The sequence below is a fragment of the Opisthocomus hoazin genome, chromosome 31 (genome assembly GCF_030867145.1).
Source record: "Opisthocomus hoazin isolate bOpiHoa1 chromosome 31, bOpiHoa1.hap1, whole genome shotgun sequence".
In the NCBI taxonomy this organism is placed as follows: domain Eukaryota; kingdom Metazoa; phylum Chordata; class Aves; order Opisthocomiformes; family Opisthocomidae; genus Opisthocomus; species Opisthocomus hoazin.
In genome coordinates, this window is record NC_134444.1 from 2718749 (window position 1) to 2744221 (window position 25473).

Consider the following 25473-nt stretch of genomic DNA (forward strand, 5'->3'; position numbering starts at 1 on the left):
GCTGCCGGAGGCCCCCTGCACGGACCCCCAAAGCTACGTTTGAAGTTTGAGGGAGCAGGACAAGCAAGCAGCCCCAGTCTCTGTGCCTCTGTGCGAGCAGTGCCATGGGCAGATGAGGCTGAGCAACAGCTTTCCAGGCTAGCTCTTTCTGCCTGCCAGCTATCTGCAGACGTTCGCATTTTCAGAGCAGGGCTGCCGGAGGCCCCCTGCACGGACCCCCAAAGCTACGTTTGAAGTTTGAGGGGGCAAGACAAGCAAGCAGCCCCAGTCTCTGTGCCTCTGTGCGAGCAGTACCATGGGCAGATGAGGCTGAGCAACAGCTTTCCAGGCTAGCTCTTTCTGCCTGCCAGCTATCTGCAGACGTTCGCATTTTCAGAGCAGGGCTGCCGCAGGCCCCCTGCACGGACCCCCAAAGCTACGTTTGAAGTTTGAGGGGGCAAGACAAGCAAGCAGCCCCAGTCTCTGTGCCTCTGTGCGAGCAGTGCCATGGGCAGATGAGGCTGAGCAACAGCTTTCCAGGCTAGCTCTTTCTGCCTGCGAGCTATCTGCAGACGTTCGCATTTTCAGAGCAGGGCTCCCGGAGGCCCCCTGCACGGACCCCCAAAGCTACGTTTGAAGTTTGAGGGGGCAAGACAAGCAAGCAGCCCCAGTCTCTGTGCCTCTGTGCGAGCAGTGCCATGGGCAGATGAGGCTGAGCAACAGCTTTCCAGGCTAGCTCTTTCTGCCCGCGTGTTATCTGCAGACGTTCGCATTTTCAGAGCAGGGCTGCCGCAGGCCCCCTGCACGGACCCCCAAAGCTACGTTTGAAGTTTGAGGGGGCAAGACAAGCAAGCAGCCCCAGTCTCTGTGCCTCTGTGCGAGCAGTGCCATGGGCAGATGAGGCTGAGCAACAGCTTTCCAGGCTAGCTCTTTCTGCCTGCCAGCTATCTGCAGACGTTCGCATTTTCAGAGCAGGGCTGCCGGAGGCCCCCTGCACGGACCCCCAAAGCTACGTTTGAAGTTTGAGGGGGCAAGACAAGCAAGCAGCCCCAGTCTCTGTGCCTCTGTGCGAGCAGTGCCATGGGCAGATGGGGCTGAGCAACAGCTTTCCAGGCTAGCTCTTTCTGCCTGCCAGCTATCTGCAGACGTTCGCATTTTCAGAGCAGGGCTGCCGCAGGCCCCCTGCACGGGCCCCCAAAGCTACGTTTGAAGTTTGAGGGGGCAAGACAAGCAAGCAGCCCCAGTCTCTGTGCCTCTGTGCGAGCAGTGCCATGGGCAGATGAGGCTGAGCAACAGCTTTCCAGGCTAGCTCTTTCTGCCTGCCAGCTATCTGCAGACGTTCGCATTTTCAGAGCAGGGCTGCCGCAGGCCCCCTGCACGGACCCCCAAAGCTACGTTTGAAGTTTGAGGGGGCAAGACAAGCAAGCAGCCCCAGTCTCTGTGCCTCTGTGCGAGCAGTGCCATGGGCAGATGAGGCTGAGCAACAGCTTTCCAGGCTAGCTCTTTCTGCCTGCCAGCTATCTGCAGACGTTCGCATTTTCAGAGCAGGGCTGCCGGAGGCCCCCTGCACGGACCCCCAAAACTACGTTTGAAGTTTGAGGGGGCAAGACAAGCAAGCAGCCCCAGTCTCTGTGCCTCTGTGCGAGCAGTGCCATGGGCAGATGGGGCTGAGCAACAGCTTTCCAGGCTAGCTCTTTCTGCCTGCCAGCTATCTGCAGACGTTCGCATTTTCAGAGCAGGGCTGCCGCAGGCCCCCTGCACGGACCCCCAAAGCTACGTTTGAAGTTTGAGGGAGCAGGACAAGCAAGCAGCCCCAGTCTCTGTGCCTCTGTGCGAGCAGTGCCATGGGCAGATGAGGCTGAGCAACAGCTTTCCAGGCTAGCTCTTTCTGCCTGCCAGCTATCTGCAGACGTTCGCATTTTCAGAGCAGGGCTGCCGCAGGCCCCCTGCACGGACCCCCAAAGCTACGTTTGAAGTTTGAGGGGGCAAGACAAGCAAGCAGCCCCAGTCTCTGTGCCTCTGTGCGAGCAGTACCATGGGCAGATGAGGCTGAGCAACAGCTTTCCAGGCTAGCTCTTTCTGCCTGCCAGCTATCTGCAGACGTTCGCATTTTCAGAGCAGGGCTGCCGCAGGCCCCCTGCACGGACCCCCAAAGCTACGTTTGAAGTTTGAGGGGGCAAGACAAGCAAGCAGCCCCAGTCTCTGTGCCTCTGTGCGAGCAGTGCCATGGGCAGATGAGGCTGAGCAACAGCTTTCCAGGCTAGCTCTTTCTGCCTGCGAGCTATCTGCAGACGTTCGCATTTTCAGAGCAGGGCTCCCGGAGGCCCCCTGCACGGACCACCAAAGCTACGTTTGAAGTTTGAGGGGGCAAGACAAGCAAGCAGCCCCAGTCTCTGTGCCTCTGTGCGAGCAGTGCCATGGGCAGATGAGGCTGAGCAACAGCTTTCCAGGCTAGCTCTTTCTGCCCGCGTGTTATCTGCAGACGTTCGCATTTTCAGAGCAGGGCTGCCGCAGGCCCCCTGCACGGACCCCCAAAGCTACGTTTGAAGTTTGAGGGGGCAAGACAAGCAAGCAGCCCCAGTCTCTGTGCCTCTGTGCGAGCAGTACCATGGGCAGATGAGGCTGAGCAACAGCTTTCCAGGCTAGCTCTTTCTGCCTGCCAGCTATCTGCAGACGTTCGCATTTTCAAAGCAGGGCTGCCGGAGGCCCCCTGCACGGACCCCCAAAGCTACGTTTGAAGTTTGAGGGGGCAAGACAAGCAAGCAGCCCCAGTCTCTGTGCCTCTGTGCGAGCAGTACCATGGGCAGATGAGGCTGAGCAACAGCTTTCCAGGCTAGCTCTTTCTGGCTGCCAGCTATCTGCAGACGTTCGCATTTTCAGAGCAGGGCTGCCGCAGGCCCCCTGCACGGACCCCCAAAGCTACGTTTGAAGTTTGAGGGGGCAAGACAAGCAAGCAGCCCCAGTCTCTGTGCCTCTGTGCGAGCAGTGCCATGGGCAGATGAGGCTGAGCAACAGCTTTCCAGGCTAGCTCTTTCTGCCTGTGAGCTGTCTGCAGACGTTCGCATTTTCAGAGCAGGGCTGCCGGAGGCCCCCTGCACGGACCCCCAAAACTACGTTTGAAGTTTGAGGGGGCAAGACAAGCAAGCAGCCCCAGTCTCTGTGCCTCTGTGCGAGCAGTACCATGGGCAGATGAGGCTGAGCAACAGCTTTCCAGGCTAGCTCTTTCTGCCTGCCAGCTATCTGCAGACGTTCGCATTTTCAGAGCAGGGCTGCCGCAGGCCCCCTGCACGGACCCCCAAAGCTACGTTTGAAGTTTGAGGGGGCAAGACAAGCAAGCAGCCCCAGTCTCTGTGCCTCTGTGCGAGCAGTGCCATGGGCAGATGAGGCTGAGCAACAGCTTTCCAGGCTAGCTCTTTCTGCCTGCCAGCTATCTGCAGACGTTCGCATTTTCAAAGCAGGGCTGCCGGAGGCCCCCTGCACGGACCCCCAAAGCTACGTTTGAAGTTTGAGGGGGCAAGACAAGCAAGCAGCCCCAGTCTCTGTGCCTCTGTGCGAGCAGTACCATGGGCAGATGAGGCTGAGCAACAGCTTTCCAGGCTAGCTCTTTCTGGCTGCCAGCTATCTGCAGACGTTCGCATTTTCAGAGCAGGGCTGCCGCAGGCCCCCTGCACGGACCCCCAAAGCTACGTTTGAAGTTTGAGGGGGCAAGACAAGCAAGCAGCCCCAGTCTCTGTGCCTCTGTGCGAGCAGTGCCATGGGCAGATGAGGCTGAGCAACAGCTTTCCAGGCTAGCTCTTTCTGCCTGTGAGCTGTCTGCAGACGTTCGCATTTTCAGAGCAGGGCTGCCGGAGGCCCCCTGCACGGACCCCCAAAACTACGTTTGAAGTTTGAGGGGGCAAGACAAGCAAGCAGCCCCAGTCTCTGTGCCTCTGTGCGAGCAGTGCCATGGGCAGATGGGGCTGAGCAACAGCTTTCCAGGCTAGCTCTTTCTGCCTGCCAGCTATCTGCAGACGTTCGCATTTTCAGAGCAGGGCTGCCGGAGGCCCCCTGCACGGACCCCCAAAGCTACGTTTGAAGTTTGAGGGGGCAAGACAAGCAAGCAGCCCCAGTCTCTGTGCCTCTGTGTGAGCAGTGCCATGGGCAGATGAGGCTGAGCAACAGCTTTCCAGGCTAGCTCTTTCTGCCTGCGAGCTATCTGCAGACGTTCGCATTTTCAGAGCAGGGCTGCCGGAGGCCCCCTGCACGGACCCCCAAAGCTACGTTTGAAGTTTGAGGGGGCAAGACAAGCAAGCAGCCCCAGTCTCTGTGCCTCTGTGCGAGCAGTGCCATGGGCAGATGAGGCTGAGCAACAGCTTTCCAGGCTAGCTCTTTCTGCCTGCCAGCTATCTGCAGACGTTCGCATTTTCAGAGCAGGGCTGCCGCAGGCCCCCTGCACGGACCCCCAAAGCTACGTTTGAAGTTTGAGGGGGCAAGACAAGCAAGCAGCCCCAGTCTCTGTGCCTCGGTGCGAGCAGTGCCATGGGCAGATGAGGCTGAGCAACAGCTTTCCAGGCTAGCTCTTTCTGCCTGCGAGCTATCTGCAGACGTTCGCATTTTCAGAGCAGGGCTGCCGCAGGCCCCCTGCACGGACCCCCAAAGCTACGTTTGAAGTTTGAGGGGGCAAGACAAGCAAGCAGCCCCAGTCTCTGTGCCTCTGTGCGAGCAGTGCCATGGGCAGATGAGGCTGAGCAACAGCTTTCCAGGCTAGCTCTTTCTGCCTGCCAGCTATCTGCAGACGTTCGCATTTTCAGAGCAGGGCTGCCGCAGGCCCCCTGCACGGACCCCCAAAGCTACGTTTGAAGTTTGAGGGGGCAAGACAAGCAAGCAGCCCCAGTCTCTGTGCCTCTGTGCGAGCAGTACCATGGGCAGATGAGGCTGAGCAACAGCTTTCCAGGCTAGCTCTTTCTGCCTGCCAGCTATCTGCAGACGTTCGCATTTTCAGAGCAGGGCTGCCGCAGGCCCCCTGCACGGACCCCCAAAGCTACGTTTGAAGTTTGAGGGGGCAAGACAAGCAAGCAGCCCCAGTCTCTGTGCCTCTGTGCGAGCAGTGCCATGGGCAGATGAGGCTGAGCAACAGCTTTCCAGGCTAGCTCTTTCTGCCTGCCAGCTATCTGCAGACGTTCGCATTTTCAGAGCAGGGCTGCCGGAGGCCCCCTGCACGGACCCCCAAAACTACGTTTGAAGTTTGAGGGGGCAAGACAAGCAAGCAGCCCCAGTCTCTGTGCCTCTGTGCGAGCAGTGCCATGGGCAGATGGGGCTGAGCAACAGCTTTCCAGGCTAGCTCTTTCTGCCTGCCAGCTATCTGCAGACGTTCGCATTTTCAGAGCAGGGCTGCCGGAGGCCCCCTGCACGGACCCCCAAAGCTACGTTTGAAGTTTGAGGGAGCAGGACAAGCAAGCAGCCCCAGTCTCTGTGCCTCTGTGCGAGCAGTGCCATGGGCAGATGAGGCTGAGCAACAGCTTTCCAGGCTAGCTCTTTCTGCCTGCCAGCTATCTGCAGACGTTCGCATTTTCAGAGCAGGGCTGCCGGAGGCCCCCTGCACGGACCCCCAAAGCTACGTTTGAAGTTTGAGGGGGCAAGACAAGCAAGCAGCCCCAGTCTCTGTGCCTCTGTGCGAGCAGTACCATGGGCAGATGAGGCTGAGCAACAGCTTTCCAGGCTAGCTCTTTCTGCCTGCGAGCTATCTGCAGACGTTCGCATTTTCAGAGCAGGGCTGCCGGAGGCCCCCTGCACGGACCCCCAAAGCTACGTTTGAAGTTTGAGGGGGCAAGACAAGCAAGCAGCCCCAGTCTCTGTGCCTCTGTGCGAGCAGTGCCATGGGCAGATGAGGCTGAGCAACAGCTTTCCAGGCTAGCTCTTTCTGCCTGCCAGCTATCTGCAGACGTTCGCATTTTAAGAGCAGGGCTGCCGCAGGCCCCCTGCACGGACCCCCAAAGCTACGTTTGAAGTTTGAGGGGGCAAGACAAGCAAGCAGCCCCAGTCTCTGTGCCTCTGTGCGAGCAGTGCCATGGGCAGATGAGGCTGAGCAACAGCTTTCCAGGCTAGCTCTTTCTGCCCGCGTGTTATCTGCAGACGTTCGCATTTTCAGAGCAGGGCTGCCGCAGGCCCCCTGCACGGACCCCCAAAGCTACGTTTGAAGTTTGAGGGGGCAAGACAAGCAAGCAGCCCCAGTCTCTGTGCCTCGGTGCGAGCAGTACCATGGGCAGATGAGGCTGAGCAACAGCTTTCCAGGCTAGCTCTTTCTGCCTGCCAGCTATCTGCAGACGTTCGCATTTTCAGAGCAGGGCTGCCGCAGGCCCCCTGCACGGACCCCCAAAGCTACGTTTGAAGTTTGAGGGGGCAAGACAAGCAAGCAGCCCCAGTCTCTGTGCCTCTGTGCGAGCAGTACCATGGGCAGATGAGGCTGAGCAACAGCTTTCCAGGCTAGCTCTTTCTGCCCGCGTGTTATCTGCAGACGTTCGCATTTTCAGAGCAGGGCTGCCGCAGGCCCCCTGCACGGACCCCCAAAGCTACGTTTGAAGTTTGAGGGGGCAAGACAAGCAAGCAGCCCCAGTCTCTGTGCCTCTGTGCGAGCAGTACCATGGGCAGATGAGGCTGAGCAACAGCTTTCCAGGCTAGCTCTTTCTGCCCGCGTGTTATCTGCAGACGTTCGCATTTTCAGAGCAGGGCTGCCGCAGGCCCCCTGCACGGACCCCCAAAGCTACGTTTGAAGTTTGAGGGGGCAAGACAAGCAAGCAGCCCCAGTCTCTGTGCCTCTGTGCGAGCAGTACCATGGGCAGATGAGGCTGAGCAACAGCTTTCCAGGCTAGCTCTTTCTGCCTGCCAGCTATCTGCAGACGTTCGCATTTTCAAAGCAGGGCTGCCGGAGGCCCCCTGCACGGACCCCCAAAGCTACGTTTGAAGTTTGAGGGGGCAAGACAAGCAAGCAGCCCCAGTCTCTGTGCCTCTGTGCGAGCAGTACCATGGGCAGATGAGGCTGAGCAACAGCTTTCCAGGCTAGCTCTTTCTGGCTGCCAGCTATCTGCAGACGTTCGCATTTTCAGAGCAGGGCTGCCGCAGGCCCCCTGCACGGACCCCCAAAGCTACGTTTGAAGTTTGAGGGGGCAAGACAAGCAAGCAGCCCCAGTCTCTGTGCCTCTGTGCGAGCAGTGCCATGGGCAGATGAGGCTGAGCAACAGCTTTCCAGGCTAGCTCTTTCTGCCTGTGAGCTGTCTGCAGACGTTCGCATTTTCAGAGCAGGGCTGCCGGAGGCCCCCTGCACGGACCCCCAAAACTACGTTTGAAGTTTGAGGGGGCAAGACAAGCAAGCAGCCCCAGTCTCTGTGCCTCTGTGCGAGCAGTACCATGGGCAGATGAGGCTGAGCAACAGCTTTCCAGGCTAGCTCTTTCTGCCTGCCAGCTATCTGCAGACGTTCGCATTTTCAGAGCAGGGCTGCCGCAGGCCCCCTGCACGGACCCCCAAAGCTACGTTTGAAGTTTGAGGGGGCAAGACAAGCAAGCAGCCCCAGTCTCTGTGCCTCTGTGCGAGCAGTGCCATGGGCAGATGAGGCTGAGCAACAGCTTTCCAGGCTAGCTCTTTCTGCCTGCCAGCTATCTGCAGACGTTCGCATTTTCAAAGCAGGGCTGCCGGAGGCCCCCTGCACGGACCCCCAAAGCTACATTTGAAGTTTGAGGGGGCAAGACAAGCAAGCAGCCCCAGTCTCTGTGCCTCTGTGCGAGCAGTACCATGGGCAGATGAGGCTGAGCAACAGCTTTCCAGGCTAGCTCTTTCTGCCTGCCAGCTATCTGCAGACGTTCGCATTTTCAGAGCAGGGCTGCCGCAGGCCCCCTGCACGGACCCCCAAAGCTACGTTTGAAGTTTGAGGGGGCAAGACAAGCAAGCAGCCCCAGTCTCTGTGCCTCTGTGCGAGCAGTGCCATGGGCAGATGAGGCTGAGCAACAGCTTTCCAAGCTAGCTCTTTCTGCCTGTGAGCTGTCTGCAGACGTTCGCATTTTCAGAGCAGGGCTGCCGGAGGCCCCCTGCACGGACCCCCAAAACTACGTTTGAAGTTTGAGGGGGCAAGACAAGCAAGCAGCCCCAGTCTCTGTGCCTCTGTGCGAGCAGTGCCATGGGCAGATGGGGCTGAGCAACAGCTTTCCAGGCTAGCACTTTCTGCCTGCCAGCTATCTGCAGACGTTCGCATTTTCAGAGCAGGGCTGCCGGAGGCCCCCTGCACGGACCCCCAAAGCTACGTTTGAAGTTTGAGGGGGCAAGACAAGCAAGCAGCCCCAGTCTCTGTGCCTCTGTGTGAGCAGTGCCATGGGCAGATGAGGCTGAGCAACAGCTTTCCAGGCTAGCTCTTTCTGCCTGCGAGCTATCTGCAGACGTTCGCATTTTCAGAGCAGGGCTGCCGGAGGCCCCCTGCACGGACCCCCAAAGCTACGTTTGAAGTTTGAGGGGGCAAGACAAGCAAGCAGCCCCAGTCTCTGTGCCTCTGTGCGAGCAGTGCCATGGGCAGATGAGGCTGAGCAACAGCTTTCCAGGCTAGCTCTTTCTGCCTGCCAGCTATCTGCAGACGTTCGCATTTTCAGAGCAGGGCTGCCGCAGGCCCCCTGCACGGACCCCCAAAGCTACGTTTGAAGTTTGAGGGGGCAAGACAAGCAAGCAGCCCCAGTCTCTGTGCCTCGGTGCGAGCAGTGCCATGGGCAGATGAGGCTGAGCAACAGCTTTCCAGGCTAGCTCTTTCTGCCTGCGAGCTATCTGCAGACGTTCGCATTTTCAGAGCAGGGCTGCCGCAGGCCCCCTGCACGGACCCCCAAAGCTACGTTTGAAGTTTGAGGGGGCAAGACAAGCAAGCAGCCCCAGTCTCTGTGCCTCTGTGCGAGCAGTGCCATGGGCAGATGAGGCTGAGCAACAGCTTTCCAGGCTAGCTCTTTCTGCCTGCCAGCTATCTGCAGACGTTCGCATTTTCAGAGCAGGGCTGCCGCAGGCCCCCTGCACGGACCCCCAAAGCTACGTTTGAAGTTTGAGGGGGCAAGACAAGCAAGCAGCCCCAGTCTCTGTGCCTCTGTGCGAGCAGTACCATGGGCAGATGAGGCTGAGCAACAGCTTTCCAGGCTAGCTCTTTCTGCCTGCCAGCTATCTGCAGACGTTCGCATTTTCAGAGCAGGGCTGCCGCAGGCCCCCTGCACGGACCCCCAAAGCTACGTTTGAAGTTTGAGGGGGCAAGACAAGCAAGCAGCCCCAGTCTCTGTGCCTCTGTGCGAGCAGTGCCATGGGCAGATGAGGCTGAGCAACAGCTTTCCAGGCTAGCTCTTTCTGCCTGCCAGCTATCTGCAGACGTTCGCATTTTCAGAGCAGGGCTGCCGGAGGCCCCCTGCACGGACCCCCAAAACTACGTTTGAAGTTTGAGGGGGCAAGACAAGCAAGCAGCCCCAGTCTCTGTGCCTCTGTGCGAGCAGTGCCATGGGCAGATGGGGCTGAGCAACAGCTTTCCAGGCTAGCTCTTTCTGCCTGCCAGCTATCTGCAGACGTTCGCATTTTCAGAGCAGGGCTGCCGGAGGCCCCCTGCACGGACCCCCAAAGCTACGTTTGAAGTTTGAGGGAGCAGGACAAGCAAGCAGCCCCAGTCTCTGTGCCTCTGTGCGAGCAGTGCCATGGGCAGATGAGGCTGAGCAACAGCTTTCCAGGCTAGCTCTTTCTGCCTGCCAGCTATCTGCAGACGTTCGCATTTTCAGAGCAGGGCTGCCGGAGGCCCCCTGCACGGACCCCCAAAGCTACGTTTGAAGTTTGAGGGGGCAAGACAAGCAAGCAGCCCCAGTCTCTGTGCCTCTGTGCGAGCAGTACCATGGGCAGATGAGGCTGAGCAACAGCTTTCCAGGCTAGCTCTTTCTGCCTGCGAGCTATCTGCAGACGTTCGCATTTTCAGAGCAGGGCTGCCGGAGGCCCCCTGCACGGACCCCCAAAGCTACGTTTGAAGTTTGAGGGGGCAAGACAAGCAAGCAGCCCCAGTCTCTGTGCCTCTGTGCGAGCAGTGCCATGGGCAGATGAGGCTGAGCAACAGCTTTCCAGGCTAGCTCTTTCTGCCTGCCAGCTATCTGCAGACGTTCGCATTTTCAGAGCAGGGCTGCCGCAGGCCCCCTGCACGGACCCCCAAAGCTACGTTTGAAGTTTGAGGGGGCAAGACAAGCAAGCAGCCCCAGTCTCTGTGCCTCTGTGCGAGCAGTGCCATGGGCAGATGAGGCTGAGCAACAGCTTTCCAGGCTAGCTCTTTCTGCCCGCGTGTTATCTGCAGACGTTCGCATTTTCAGAGCAGGGCTGCCGCAGGCCCCCTGCACGGACCCCCAAAGCTACGTTTGAAGTTTGAGGGGGCAAGACAAGCAAGCAGCCCCAGTCTCTGTGCCTCTGTGCGAGCAGTACCATGGGCAGATGAGGCTGAGCAACAGCTTTCCAGGCTAGCTCTTTCTGCCTGCCAGCTATCTGCAGACGTTCGCATTTTCAAAGCAGGGCTGCCGGAGGCCCCCTGCACGGACCCCCAAAGCTACGTTTGAAGTTTGAGGGGGCAAGACAAGCAAGCAGCCCCAGTCTCTGTGCCTCTGTGCGAGCAGTACCATGGGCAGATGAGGCTGAGCAACAGCTTTCCAGGCTAGCTCTTTCTGCCTGCCAGCTATCTGCAGACGTTCGCATTTTCAGAGCAGGGCTGCCGCAGGCCCCCTGCACGGACCCCCAAAGCTACGTTTGAAGTTTGAGGGGGCAGGACAATCAAGCAGCCCCAGTCTCTGTGCCTCTGTGCGAGCAGTGCCATGGGCAGATGAGGCTGAGCAACAGCTTTCCAGGCTAGCTCTTTCTGCCTGTGAGCTGTCTGCAGACGTTCGCATTTTCAGAGCAGGGCTGCCGGAGGCCCCCTGCACGGACCCCCAAAACTACGTTTGAAGTTTGAGGGGGCAAGACAAGCAAGCAGCCCCAGTCTCTGTGCCTCTGTGCGAGCAGTGCCATGGGCAGATGGGGCTGAGCAACAGCTTTCCAGGCTAGCACTTTCTGCCTGCCAGCTATCTGCAGACGTTCGCATTTTCAGAGCAGGGCTGCCGGAGGCCCCCTGCACGGACCCCCAAAGCTACGTTTGAAGTTTGAGGGGGCAAGACAAGCAAGCAGCCCCAGTCTCTGTGCCTCTGTGCGAGCAGTGCCATGGGCAGATGAGGCTGAGCAACAGCTTTCCAGGCTAGCTCTTTCTGCCTGTGAGCTGTCTGCAGACGTTCGCATTTTCAGAGCAGGGCTGCCGGAGGCCCCCTGCACGGACCCCCAAAACTACGTTTGAAGTTTGAGGGGGCAAGACAAGCAAGCAGCCCCAGTCTCTGTGCCTCTGTGCGAGCAGTGCCATGGGCAGATGGGGCTGAGCAACAGCTTTCCAGGCTAGCACTTTCTGCCTGCCAGCTATCTGCAGACGTTCGCATTTTCAGAGCAGGGCTGCCGGAGGCCCCCTGCACGGACCCCCAAAGCTACGTTTGAAGTTTGAGGGGGCAAGACAAGCAAGCAGCCCCAGTCTCTGTGCCTCTGTGTGAGCAGTGCCATGGGCAGATGAGGCTGAGCAACAGCTTTCCAGGCTAGCTCTTTCTGCCTGCGAGCTATCTGCAGACGTTCGCATTTTCAGAGCAGGGCTGCCGGAGGCCCCCTGCACGGACCCCCAAAGCTACGTTTGAAGTTTGAGGGGGCAAGACAAGCAAGCAGCCCCAGTCTCTGTGCCTCTGTGCGAGCAGTGCCATGGGCAGATGAGGCTGAGCAACAGCTTTCCAGGCTAGCTCTTTCTGCCTGCCAGCTATCTGCAGACGTTCGCATTTTCAGAGCAGGGCTGCCGCAGGCCCCCTGCACGGACCCCCAAAGCTACGTTTGAAGTTTGAGGGGGCAAGACAAGCAAGCAGCCCCAGTCTCTGTGCCTCGGTGCGAGCAGTGCCATGGGCAGATGAGGCTGAGCAACAGCTTTCCAGGCTAGCTCTTTCTGCCTGCGAGCTATCTGCAGACGTTCGCATTTTCAGAGCAGGGCTGCCGCAGGCCCCCTGCACGGACCCCCAAAGCTACGTTTGAAGTTTGAGGGGGCAAGACAAGCAAGCAGCCCCAGTCTCTGTGCCTCTGTGCGAGCAGTGCCATGGGCAGATGAGGCTGAGCAACAGCTTTCCAGGCTAGCTCTTTCTGCCTGCCAGCTATCTGCAGACGTTCGCATTTTCAGAGCAGGGCTGCCGCAGGCCCCCTGCACGGACCCCCAAAGCTACGTTTGAAGTTTGAGGGGGCAAGACAAGCAAGCAGCCCCAGTCTCTGTGCCTCTGTGCGAGCAGTACCATGGGCAGATGAGGCTGAGCAACAGCTTTCCAGGCTAGCTCTTTCTGCCTGCCAGCTATCTGCAGACGTTCGCATTTTCAGAGCAGGGCTGCCGCAGGCCCCCTGCACGGACCCCCAAAGCTACGTTTGAAGTTTGAGGGGGCAAGACAAGCAAGCAGCCCCAGTCTCTGTGCCTCTGTGCGAGCAGTGCCATGGGCAGATGAGGCTGAGCAACAGCTTTCCAGGCTAGCTCTTTCTGCCTGCCAGCTATCTGCAGACGTTCGCATTTTCAGAGCAGGGCTGCCGGAGGCCCCCTGCACGGACCCCCAAAACTACGTTTGAAGTTTGAGGGGGCAAGACAAGCAAGCAGCCCCAGTCTCTGTGCCTCTGTGCGAGCAGTGCCATGGGCAGATGGGGCTGAGCAACAGCTTTCCAGGCTAGCTCTTTCTGCCTGCCAGCTATCTGCAGACGTTCGCATTTTCAGAGCAGGGCTGCCGGAGGCCCCCTGCACGGACCCCCAAAGCTACGTTTGAAGTTTGAGGGAGCAGGACAAGCAAGCAGCCCCAGTCTCTGTGCCTCTGTGCGAGCAGTGCCATGGGCAGATGAGGCTGAGCAACAGCTTTCCAGGCTAGCTCTTTCTGCCTGCCAGCTATCTGCAGACGTTCGCATTTTCAGAGCAGGGCTGCCGGAGGCCCCCTGCACGGACCCCCAAAGCTACGTTTGAAGTTTGAGGGGGCAAGACAAGCAAGCAGCCCCAGTCTCTGTGCCTCTGTGCGAGCAGTACCATGGGCAGATGAGGCTGAGCAACAGCTTTCCAGGCTAGCTCTTTCTGCCTGCGAGCTATCTGCAGACGTTCGCATTTTCAGAGCAGGGCTGCCGGAGGCCCCCTGCACGGACCCCCAAAGCTACGTTTGAAGTTTGAGGGGGCAAGACAAGCAAGCAGCCCCAGTCTCTGTGCCTCTGTGCGAGCAGTGCCATGGGCAGATGAGGCTGAGCAACAGCTTTCCAGGCTAGCTCTTTCTGCCTGCCAGCTATCTGCAGACGTTCGCATTTTCAGAGCAGGGCTGCCGCAGGCCCCCTGCACGGACCCCCAAAGCTACGTTTGAAGTTTGAGGGGGCAAGACAAGCAAGCAGCCCCAGTCTCTGTGCCTCTGTGCGAGCAGTGCCATGGGCAGATGAGGCTGAGCAACAGCTTTCCAGGCTAGCTCTTTCTGCCCGCGTGTTATCTGCAGACGTTCGCATTTTCAGAGCAGGGCTGCCGCAGGCCCCCTGCACGGACCCCCAAAGCTACGTTTGAAGTTTGAGGGGGCAAGACAAGCAAGCAGCCCCAGTCTCTGTGCCTCTGTGCGAGCAGTACCATGGGCAGATGAGGCTGAGCAACAGCTTTCCAGGCTAGCTCTTTCTGCCTGCCAGCTATCTGCAGACGTTCGCATTTTCAAAGCAGGGCTGCCGGAGGCCCCCTGCACGGACCCCCAAAGCTACGTTTGAAGTTTGAGGGGGCAAGACAAGCAAGCAGCCCCAGTCTCTGTGCCTCTGTGCGAGCAGTACCATGGGCAGATGAGGCTGAGCAACAGCTTTCCAGGCTAGCTCTTTCTGCCTGCCAGCTATCTGCAGACGTTCGCATTTTCAGAGCAGGGCTGCCGCAGGCCCCCTGCACGGACCCCCAAAGCTACGTTTGAAGTTTGAGGGGGCAGGACAATCAAGCAGCCCCAGTCTCTGTGCCTCTGTGCGAGCAGTGCCATGGGCAGATGAGGCTGAGCAACAGCTTTCCAGGCTAGCTCTTTCTGCCTGTGAGCTGTCTGCAGACGTTCGCATTTTCAGAGCAGGGCTGCCGGAGGCCCCCTGCACGGACCCCCAAAACTACGTTTGAAGTTTGAGGGGGCAAGACAAGCAAGCAGCCCCAGTCTCTGTGCCTCTGTGCGAGCAGTGCCATGGGCAGATGGGGCTGAGCAACAGCTTTCCAGGCTAGCACTTTCTGCCTGCCAGCTATCTGCAGACGTTCGCATTTTCAGAGCAGGGCTGCCGGAGGCCCCCTGCACGGACCCCCAAAGCTACGTTTGAAGTTTGAGGGGGCAGGACAAGCAAGCAGCCCCAGTCTCTGTGCCTCTGTGTGAGCAGTGCCATGGGCAGATGAGGCTGAGCAACAGCTTTCCAGGCTAGCTCTTTCTGCCTGCGAGCTATCTGCAGACGTTCGCATTTTCAGAGCAGGGCTGCCGGAGGCCCCCTGCACGGACCCCCAAAGCTACGTTTGAAGTTTGAGGGGGCAAGACAAGCAAGCAGCCCCAGTCTCTGTGCCTCTGTGCGAGCAGTGCCATGGGCAGATGAGGCTGAGTGTCGGGGCGATCGGCTAAGTCCTGCCCCGAGGGTCGCGAACCTGGAGAAGCGGCGGAAGAATGCAGCCGACTCAATGTGAGTGATAAGCAAGCTTCGTTTATTACAGTTTGGTTACACAATTTATAGAGTGATTAATTAGCTACTACATATTGCAAAGATAGAGCTCATTATTGGCTAGCCAGCTAAATGTAAACTCCGCCCATACTCCCTCATTCTTCTCCAGCTGCAACCTGTTTTTCACATTCTTGCTAACCGCAGAGTTGATTTGTTAAATTCCTTGTTCTGTCAAGGACACCGTGTGCTAAGCTTAAAATGGATTTTCTACAACAAGCAATTCGGTCGAGCCTTGCCATCCCCCCACAGCTGAGCAACAGCTTTCCAGGCTAGCTCTTTCTCCCTGCCAGCTATCTGCAGACGTTCGCGTTTTCAGAGCAGGGCTGCCGCAGGCCCCCTGCACGGACCCCCAAAGCTACGTTTGAAGTTTGAGGGGGCAAGACAAGCAAGCAGCCCCAGTCTCTGTGCCTCTGTGCGAGCAGTGCCATGGGCAGATGAGGCTGAGCAACAGCTTTCCAGGCTAGCTCTTTCTGCCTGCCAGCTATCTGCAGACGTTCGCATTTTCAGAGCAGGGCTGCCGCAGGCCCCCTGCACGGAACCCCAAAGCTACGTTTGAAGTTTGAGGGGGCAAGACAAGCAAGCAGCCCCAGTCTCTGTGCCTCTGTGCGAGCAGTGCCATGGGCAGATGAGGCTGAGCAACAGCTTTCCAGGCTAGCTCTTTCTGCCTGCCAGCTATCTGCAGACGTTCGCATTTTCAGAGCAGGGCTGCCGGAGGCCCCCTGCACGGACCCCCAAAGCTACGTTTGAAGTTTGAGGGGGCAAGACAAGCAAGCAGCCCCAGTCTCTGTGCCTCTGTGCGAGCAGTGCCATGGGCAGATGAGGCTGAGCAACAGCTTTCCAGGCTAGCTCTTTCTGCCTGCCAGCTATCGGCAGACGTTCACATTTTCAGAGCAGGGCTGCCGCAGGCCCCCTGCACGGACCCCCAAAGCTACGTTTGAAGTTTGAGGGGGCAAGACAAGCAAGCAGCCCCAGTCTCTGTGCCTCTGTGCGAGCAGTGCCATGGGCAGATGAGGCTGAGCAACAGCTTTCCAGGCTAGCTCTTTCTGCCTGCCAGCTATTTGCAGACGTTCGCATTTTCAGAGCAGGGCTGCCGGAGGCCCCCTGCACGGACCCCCAAAGCTACGTTTGAAGTTTGAGGGGGCAAGACAAGCAAGCAGCCCCAGTCTCTGTGCCTCTGTGCGAGCAGTGCCATGGGCAGATGAGGCTGAGCAACAGCTTTCCAGGCTAGCTCTTTCTGCCTGCCAGCTATCTGCAGACGTTCGCATTTTCAGAGCAGGGCTGCCGGAGGCCCCCTGCACGGACCCCCAAAGCTACGTTTGAAGTTTGAGGGGGCAAGACAAGCAAGCAGCCCCAGTCTCTGTGCCTCGGTGCGAGCAGTGCCATGGGCAGATGAGGCTGAGCAACAGCTTTCCAGGCTAGCTCTTTCTGCCTGCCAGCTATCTGCAGACGTTCGCATTTTCAGAGCAGGGCTGCCGGAGGCCCCCTGCACAGACTCCCAAAGCTACGTTTGAAGTTTGAGGGGGCAAGACAAGCAAGCAGCCCCAGTCTCTGTGCCTCTGTGCGAGCAGTGCCATGGGCAGATGAGGCTGAGCAACAGCTTTCCAGGCTAGCTCTTTCTGCCTGTCAGCTATTTGCAGACGTTCGCATTTTCAGAGCAGGGCTGCCGGAGGAGCCCGGCACGGACCCCCAAAGCTACGTTTGAAGTTTGAGGTGGCAAGACAAGCAAGCAGCCCCAGTCTCTGTGCCTCTGTGTGAGCAGTGCCATGGGCAGATGAGGCTGAGCAACAGCTTTCCAGGCTAGCTCTTTCTGCCCGCGAGTTATCTTGCAGACGTTCGCATTTTGGGAGCAGGGCTGCCGGAGGCCCCCTGCACGGACCACCTAAGCTACTTTGGAAGTTTGAGGGGGCAAGACAAGCAAGCAGCCCCAGTCTCTGTGCCTCTGTGCGAGCAGTGCCATGGGCAGATGAGGCTGAGCAACAGCTTTCCAGGCTAGCTCTTTCTGCCTGCCAGCTATCTGCAGACGTTCGCATTTTCAGAGCAGGGCTGCCGGAGGCCCCCTGCACGGACCCCCAAAGCTACGTTTGAATTTGAGGGGGCAAGACAAGCAAGCAGCCCCAGTCTCTGTGCCTCTGTGCGAGCAGTGCCATGGGCAGATGAGGCTGAGCAACAGCTTTCCAGGCTAGCTCTTTCTGCCTGCCAGCTATCTGCAGACTTTTGCATTTTCAGAGCAGGGCTGCCGGAGGAGCCCGGCACGGACCCCCAAAGCTACGTTTGAAGTTTGAGGGGGCAAGACAAGCAAGCAGCCCCAGTCTCTGTGCCTCTGTGCGAGCAGTGCCATGGGCAGATGAGGCTGAGCAACAGCTTTCCAGGCTAGCTCTTTCTGCCTGCCACCTATCTGCAGACGTTCGCATTTTCAGAGCAGGGCTGCCTGAGGCCCCCTGCACGGACCCCCAAAGCTACGTTTGAAGTTTGAGGGGGCAAGACAAGCAAGCAGCCCCAGTCTCTGTGCCTCTGTGCGAGCAGTGCCATGGGCAGATGAGGCTGAGCAACAGCTTTCCAGGCTAGCTCTTTCTGCCTGCAAGATATCTGCAGACGTTCGCATTTTGGGAGCAGGGCTGCCGGATAAGCCCGGCACGGACCACCTAAGCTACGTTTGAAGTTTGAGGGGGCAAGACAAGCAAGCAGCCCCAGTCTCTGTGCCTCTGTGCGAGCAGTGCCATGGGCAGATGAGGCTGAGCAACAGCTTTCCAGGCTAGCTCTTTCTGCCTGCCACCTATCTGCAGACGTTCGCATTTTCAGAGCAGGGCTGCCGGAGGCCCTCTGCACGGACCCCCAAAGCTACGTTTGAAGTTTGAGGGGGCAAGACAAGCAAGCAGCCCCAGTCTCTGTGCCTCGGTGCGAGCAGTGCCATGGGCAGATGAGGCTGAGCAACAGCTTTCCAGGCTAGCTCTTTCTGCCTGCCAGCTATCTGCAGACGTTCGCATTTTCAGAGCAGGGCTGCCGGAGGCCCCCTGCACGGACCCCCAAAGCTACGTTTGAAGTTTGAGGGGGCAAGACAAGCAAGCAGCCCCAGTCTCTTTGCCTCTGTGCGAGCAGTGCCATGGGCAGATGAGGCTGAGCAACAGCTTTCCAGGCTAGCTCTTTCTGCCCGCGAGTTATCTTGCAGACGTTCGCATTTTGGGAGCAGGGCTGCCGGAGGCCCCCTGCACGGACCACCTAAGCTACTTTGGAAGTTTGAGGGGGCAAGACAAGCAAGCAGCCCCAGTCTCTGTGCCTCTGTGCGAGCAGTGCCATGGGCAGATGAGGCTGAGCAACAGCTTTCCAGGCTAGCTCTTTCTGCCTGCCAGCTATCTGCAGACGTTCGCATTTTCAGAGCAGGGCTGCCGGAGGCCCCCTGCACGGACCCCCAAAGCTACGTTTGAATTTGAGGGGGCAAGACAAGCAAGCAGCCCCAGTCTCTGTGCCTCTGTGCGAGCAGTGCCATGGGCAGATGAGGCTGAGCAACAGCTTTCCAGGCTAGCTCTTTCTGCCTGCGGGCTATCTGCAGACGTTCGCATTTTCAGAGCAGGGCTGCCGGAGGCCCCCTGCACGGACCCCCAAAGCTACGTTTGAAGTTTGAGGTGGCAAGACAAGCAAGCAGCCCCAGTCTCTGTGCCTCTGTGCGAGCAGTGCCATGGGCAGATGAGGCTGAGCAACAGCTTTCCAGGCTAGCTCTTTCTGCCTGCGGGCTATCTGCAGACGTTCGCATTTTCAGAGCAGGGCTGCCGGAGGCCCTCTGCACGGACCCCCAAAGCTACGTTTGAAGTTTGAGGGGGCAAGACAAGCAAGCAGCCCCAGTCTCTGTGCCTCTGTGCGAGCAGTGCCATGGGCAGATGAGGCTGAGCAACAGCTTTCCAGGCTAGCTCTTTCTGCCTGCCAGCTATCTGCAGACGTTCGCATTTTCAGAGCAGGGCTGCCGGAGGAGCCCGGCACGGACCCCCAAAGCTACGTTTGAAGTTTGAGGGGGCAAGACAAGCAAGCAGCCCCAGTCTCTGTGCCTCTGTGCGAGCAGTGCCATGGGCAGATGAGGCTGAGCAACAGCTTTCCAGGCTAGCTCTTTCTGCCTGCGAGTTATCTTGCAGACGTTCGCATTTTGGGAGCAGGGCTGCCGGAGGCCCCCTGCACGGACCACCTAAGCTACTTTGGAAGTTTGAGGTGGCAAGACAAGCAAGCAGCCCCAGTCTCTGTGCCTCTGTGCGAGCAGTGCCATGGGCAGATGAGGCTGAGCAACAGCTTTCCAGGCTAGCTCTTTCTGCCTGCCAGCTATCTGCAGACGTTCGCATTTTCAGAGCAGGGCTGCCGGAGGCCCCCTGCACGGACCCCCAAAGCTACGTTTGAATTTGAGGGGGCAAGACAAGCAAGCAGCCCCAGTCTCTGTGCCTCTGTGCGAGCAGTGCCATGGGCAGATGAGGCTGAGCAACAGCTTTCCAGGCTAGCTCTTTCTGCCTGCCAGCTATCTGCAGACTTTTGCATTTTCAGAGCAGGGCTGCCGGAGGAGCCCGGCACGGACCCCCAAAGCTACGTTTGAAGTTTGAGGTGGCAAGACAAGCAAGCAGCCCCAGTCTCTGTGCCTCTGTGCGAGCAGTGCCATTTGCAGATGAGGCTGAGCAACAGCTTTCCAGGCTAGCTCTTTCTGCCTGCCACCTATCTGCAGACGTTCGCATTTTCAGAGCAGGGCTGCCGGAGGCCCCCTGCACGGACCCCCAAAGCTACGTTTGAAGTTTGATGGGGCAAGACAAGCAAGCAGCCCCAGTCTCTGTGCCTCTGTGCGAGCAGTGCCATGGGCAGATGAGGCTGAGCAACAGCTTTCCAGGCTAGCTCTTTCTGCCTGCAAGATATCTGCAGACGTTCGCATTTTGGGAGCAGGGCTGCCGGATAAGCCCGACACGGACCACCTAAGCTACGTTTGAAGTTTGAGGGGGCAAGACAAGCAAGCAGCCCCAGTCTCTGTGCCTCTGTGCGAGCAGGGCCATGGGCAGATGAGGCTGAGCAACAGCTTTCCAGGCTAGCTCTTTCTGCCTGCCAGCTATCTACAGACGTTCGCATTTTCAGAGCAGGGCTGCCTGAGGCCCCCTGCACGGACCCCCAAAGCTACGTTTGAAGTTTGACGGGGCAAGACAAGCAAGCAGCCCCAGTCTCTGTGCCTCTGTGCGAGCAGGGCCATGGGCAGATGAGGCTGAGCAACAGCTTTCCAGGCTAGCTCTTTCTGCCTGCCAGCTATCTGCAGACGTTCGCGTTTTCAGAGCAGGGCTGCCGCAGGCCCCCTGCACGGACCCCCAAAGCTACGTTTGAAGTTTGAGGGGGCAAGAGAAGCAAGCAGCCCCAGTCTCTGTGCCTCTGTGCGAGCAGTGCCATGGGCAGATGAGGCTGAGCAACAGCTTTCCAGGCTAGCTCTTTCTGCCTGCCAGCTATCTGCAGACGTTCGCGTTTTCAGAGCAGGGCTGCCGGAGGCCCCCTGCACGGACCCCCAAAGCTACGTTTGAAGTTTGAGGGGGCAAGACAAGCAAGCAGCCCCAGTCTCTGTGCCTCTGTGCGAGCAGTGCCATGGGCAGATGAGGCTGAGCAACAGCTTTCCAGGCTAGCTCTTTCTGCCTGCCAGCTATCTGCAGACGTTCACATTTTCAGAGCAGGGCTGCCGCAGGCCCCCTGCACGGACCCCCAAAGCTACGTTTGAAGTTTGAGGGGGCAAGACAAGCAAGCAGCCCCAGTCTCTGTGCCTCTGTGCGAGCAGTGCCATGGGCAGATGAGGCTGAGCAACAGCTTTCCAGGCTAGCTCTTTCTGCCTGCCAGCTATTTGCAGACGTTCGCATTTTCAGAGCAGGGCTGCCGGAGGCCCCCTGCACGGACCCCCAAAACTACGTTTGAAGTTTGAGGTGGCAAGACAAGCAAGCAGCCCCAGTCTCTGTGCCTCTGTGCGAGCAGTGCCATGGGCAGATGAGGCTGAGCAACAGCTTTCCAGGCTAGCTCTTTCTGCCTGCCAGCTATCTGCAGACGTTCGCATTTTCAGAGCAGGGCTGCCGGAGGCCCCCTGCACGGACCCCCAAAGCTACGTTTGAATTTGAGGGGGCAAGACAAGCAAGCAGCCCCAGTCTCTGTGCCTCTGTGCGAGCAGTGCCATGGGCAGATGAGGCTGAGCAACAGCTTTCCAGGCTAGCTCTTTCTGCCTGCCAGCTATCTGCAGACTTTTGCATTTTCAGAGCAGGGCTGCCGGAGGAGCCCGGCACGGACCCCCAAAGCTACGTTTGAAGTTTGAGGGGGCAAGACAAGCAAGCAGCCCCAGTCTCTGTGCCTCTGTGCGAGCAGTGCCATGGGCAGATGAGGCTGAGCAACAGCTTTCCAGGCTAGCTCTTTCTGCCTGCCACCTATCTGCAGACGTTCGCATTTTCAGAGCAGGGCTGCCTGAGGCCCCCTGCACGGACCCCCAAAGCTACGTTTGAAGTTTGAGGGGGCAAGACAAGCAAGCAGCCCCAGTCTCTGTGCCTCTGTGCGAGCAGTGCCATGGGCAGATGAGGCTGAGCAACAGCTTTCCAGGCTAGCTCTTTCTGCCTGCAAGATATCTGCAGACGTTCGCATTTTGGGAGCAGGGCTGCCGGATAAGCCCGGCACGGACCACCTAAGCTACGTTTGAAGTTTGAGGGGGCAAGACAAGCAAGCAGCCCCAGTCTCTGTGCCTCTGTGCGAGCAGTGCCATGGGCAGATGAGGCTGAGCAACAGCTTTCCAGGCTAGCTCTTTCTGCCTGCCACCTATCTGCAGACGTTCGCATTTTCAGAGCAGGGCTGCCGGAGGCCCTCTGCACGGACCCCCAAAGCTACGTTTGAAGTTTGAGGGGGCAAGACAAGCAAGCAGCCCCAGTCTCTGTGCCTCGGTGCGAGCAGTGCCATGGGCAGATGAGGCTGAGCAACAGCTTTCCAGGCTAGCTCTTTCTGCCTGCCAGCTATCTGCAGACGTTCGCATTTTCAGAGCAGGGCTGCCGGAGGCCCCCTGCACGGACCCCCAAAGCTACGTTTGAAGTTTGAGGGGGCAAGACAAGCAAGCAGCCCCAGTCTCTGTGCCTCTGTGCGAGCAGTGCCATGGGCAGATGAGGCTGAGCAACAGCTTTCCAGGCTAGCTCTTTCTGCCCGCGAGTTATCTTGCAGACGTTCGCATTTTGGGAGCAGGGCTGCCGGAGGCCCCCTGCACGGACCACCTAAGCTACTTTGGAAGTTTGAGGGGGCAAGACAAGCAAGCAGCCCCAGTCTCTGTGCCTCTGTGCGAGCAGTGCCATGGGCAGATGAGGCTGAGCAACAGCTTTCCAGGCTAGCTCTTTCTGCCTGCCAGCTATCTGCAGACGTTCGCATTTTCAGAGCAGGGCTGCCGGAGGCCCCCTGCACGGACCCCCAAAGCTACGTTTGAATTTGAGGGGGCAAGACAAGCAAGCAGCCCCAGTCTCTGTGCCTCTGTGCGAGCAGTGCCATGGGCAGATGAGGCTGAGCAACAGCTTTCCAGGTTAGCTCTTTCTGCCTGCGGGCTATCTGCAGACGTTCGCATTTTCAGAGCAGGGCTGCCGGAGGCCCCCTGCACGGACCCCCAAAGCTACGTTTGAAGTTTGAGGTGGCAAGACAAGCAAGCAGCCCCAGTCTCTGTGCCTCTGTGCGAGCAGTGCCATGGGCAGATGAGGCTGAGCAACAGCTTTCCAGGCTAGCTCTTTCTGCCTGCCACCTATCTGCAGACGTTTGCATTTTCAGAGCAGGGCTGCCGGAGGCCCTCTGCACGGACCCCCAAAGCTACGTTTGAAGTTTGAGGGGGCAAGACAAGCAAGCAGCCCCAGTCTCTGTGCCTCTGTGCGAGCAGTGCCATGGGCAGATGAGGCTGAGCAACAGCTTTCCAGGCTAGCTCTTTCTGCCTGCCAGCTATCTGCAGACGTTCGCATTTTCAGAGCAGGGCTGCCGGAGGCCCCCTGCACGGACCCCCAAAGCTACGTTTGAATTTGAGGGGGCAAGACAAGCAAGCAGCCCCAGTCTCTGTGCCTCTGTGCGAGCAGTGCCATGGGCAGATGAGGCTGAGCAACAGCTTTCCAGGCTAGCTCTTTCTGCCTGCGGGCTATCTGCAGACGTTCGCATTTTCAGAGCAGGGCTGCCGGAGGCCCCCTGCACGGACCCCCAAAGCTACGTTTGAAGTTTGAGGTGGCAAGACAAGCAAGCAGCCCCAGTCTCTGTGCCTCTGTGCGAGCAGTGCCATGGGCAGATGAGGCTGAGCAACAGCTTTCCAGGCTAGCTCTTTCTGCCTGCCACCTATCTGCAGACGTTTGCATTTTCAGAGCAGGGCTGCCGGAGGCCCTCTGCACGGACCCCCAAAGCTACGTTTGAAGTTTGAGGGGGCAAGACAAGCAAGCAGCCCCAGTCTCTGTGCCTCTGTGCGAGCAGTGCCATGGGCAGATGAGGCTGAGCAACAGCTTTCCAGGCTAGCTCTTTCTGCCTGCCAGCTATCTGCAGACGTTCGCATTTTCAGAGCAGGGCTGCCGGAGGCCCCCTGCACGGACCCCCAAAGCTACGTTTGAATTTGAGGGGGCAAGACAAGCAAGCAGCCCCAGTCTCTGTGCCTCTGTGCGAGCAGTGCCATGGGCAGATGAGGCTGAGCAACAGCTTTCCAGGCTAGCTCTTTCTGCCTGCCAGCTATCTGCAGACGTTCGCATTTTCAGAGTAGGGCTGCCGGAGGCCCCCTGCACAGACCCCCAAAGCTACGTTTGAAGTTTGAGGGGGCAAGACAAGCAAGCAGCCCCAGTCTCTGTGCCTCTGTGCGAGCAGGGCCATGGGCAGATGAGGCTGAGCAACAGCTTTCCAGGCTAGCTCTTTCTGCCTGCCAGCTATCTACAGACGTTCGCATTTTCAGAGCAGGGCTGCCTGAGGCCCCCTGCAGGGACCCCCAAAGCTACGTTTGAAGTTTGACGGGGCAAGACAAGCAAGCAGCCCCAGTCTCTGTGCCTCTGTGCGAGCAGGGCCATGGGCAGATGAGGCTGAGCAACAGCTTTCCAGGCTAGCTCTTTCTGCCTGCCAGCTATCTGCAGACGTTCGCGTTTTCAGAGCAGGGCTGCCGCAGGCCCCCTGCACGGACCCCCAAAGCTACGTTTGAAGTTTGAGGGGGCAAGAGAAGCAAGCAGCCCCAGTCTCTGTGCCTCTGTGCGAGCAGTGCCATGGGCAGATGAGGCTGAGCAACAGCTTTCCAGGCTAGCTCTTTCTGCCTGCCAGCTATCTGCAGACGTTCGCGTTTTCAGAGCAGGGCTGCCGGAGGCCCCCTGCACGGACCCCCAAAGCTACGTTTGAAGTTTGAGGGGGCAAGACAAGCAAGCAGCCCCAGTCTCTGTGCCTCTGTGCGAGCAGTGCCATGGGCAGATGAGGCTGAGCAACAGCTTTCCAGGCTAGCTCTTTCTGCCTGCCAGCTATCTGCAGACGTTCACATTTTCAGAGCAGGGCTGCCGCAGGCCCCCTGCACGGACCCCCAAAGCTACGTTTGAAGTTTGAGGGGGCAAGACAAGCAAGCAGCCCCAGTCTCTGTGCCTCTGTGCGAGCAGTGCCATGGGCAGATGAGGCTGAGCAACAGCTTTCCAGGCTAGCTCTTTCTGCCTGCCAGCTATTTGCAGACGTTCGCATTTTCAGAGCAGGGCTGCCGGAGGCCCCCTGCACGGACCCCCAAAACTACGTTTGAAGTTTGAGGTGGCAAGACAAGCAAGCAGCCCCAGTCTCTGTGCCTCTGTGCGAGCAGTGCCATGGGCAGATGAGGCTGAGCAACAGCTTTCCAGGCTAGCTCTTTCTGCCTGCCAGCTATCTGCAGACGTTCGCATTTTCAGAGCAGGGCTGCTGCAGGCCCCCTGCACGGACCCCCAAAGCTACGTTTGAAGTTTGAGGGGGCAAGACAAGCAAGCAGCCCCAGTCTCTGTGCCTCTGTGCGAGCAGTGCCATGGGCAGATGAGGCTGAGCAACAGCTTTCCAGGCTAGCTCTTTCTGCCTGTCAGCTATTTGCAGACGTTCGCATTTTCAGAGCAGGGCTGCCGGAGGAGCCGCGCACGGACCCCCAAAGCTACGTTTGAAGTTTGAGGTGGCAAGACAAGCAAGCAGCCCCAGTCTCTGTGCCTCTGTGTGAGCAGTGCCATGGGCAGATGAGGCTGAGCAACAGCTTTCCAGGCTAGCTGTTTCTGCCCGCGAGTTATCTTGCAGACGTTCGCATTTTGGGAGCAGGGCTGCCGGAGGCCCCCTGCACGGACCACCTAAGCTACTTTGGAAGTTTGAGGGGGCAAGACAAGCAAGCAGCCCCAGTCTCTGTGCCTCTGTGCGAGCAGTGCCATGGGCAGATGAGGCTGAGCAACAGCTTTCCAGGCTAGCTCTTTCTGCCTGCCAGCTATCTGCAGACGTTCGCATTTTCAGAGCAGGGCTGCCGGAGGCCCCCTGCACGGACCCCCAAAGCTACGTTTGAATTTGAGGGGGCAAGACAAGCAAGCAGCCCCAGTCTCTGTGCCTCTGTGCGAGCAGTGCCATGGGCAGATGAGGCTGAGCAACAGCTTTCCAGGCTAGCTCTTTCTGCCTTCCAGCTATCTGCAGACTTTTGCATTTTCAGAGCAGGGCTGCCGGAGGAGCCCGGCACGGACCCCCAAAGCTACGTTTGAAGTTTGAGGGGGCAAGACAAGCAAGCAGCCCCAGTCTCTGTG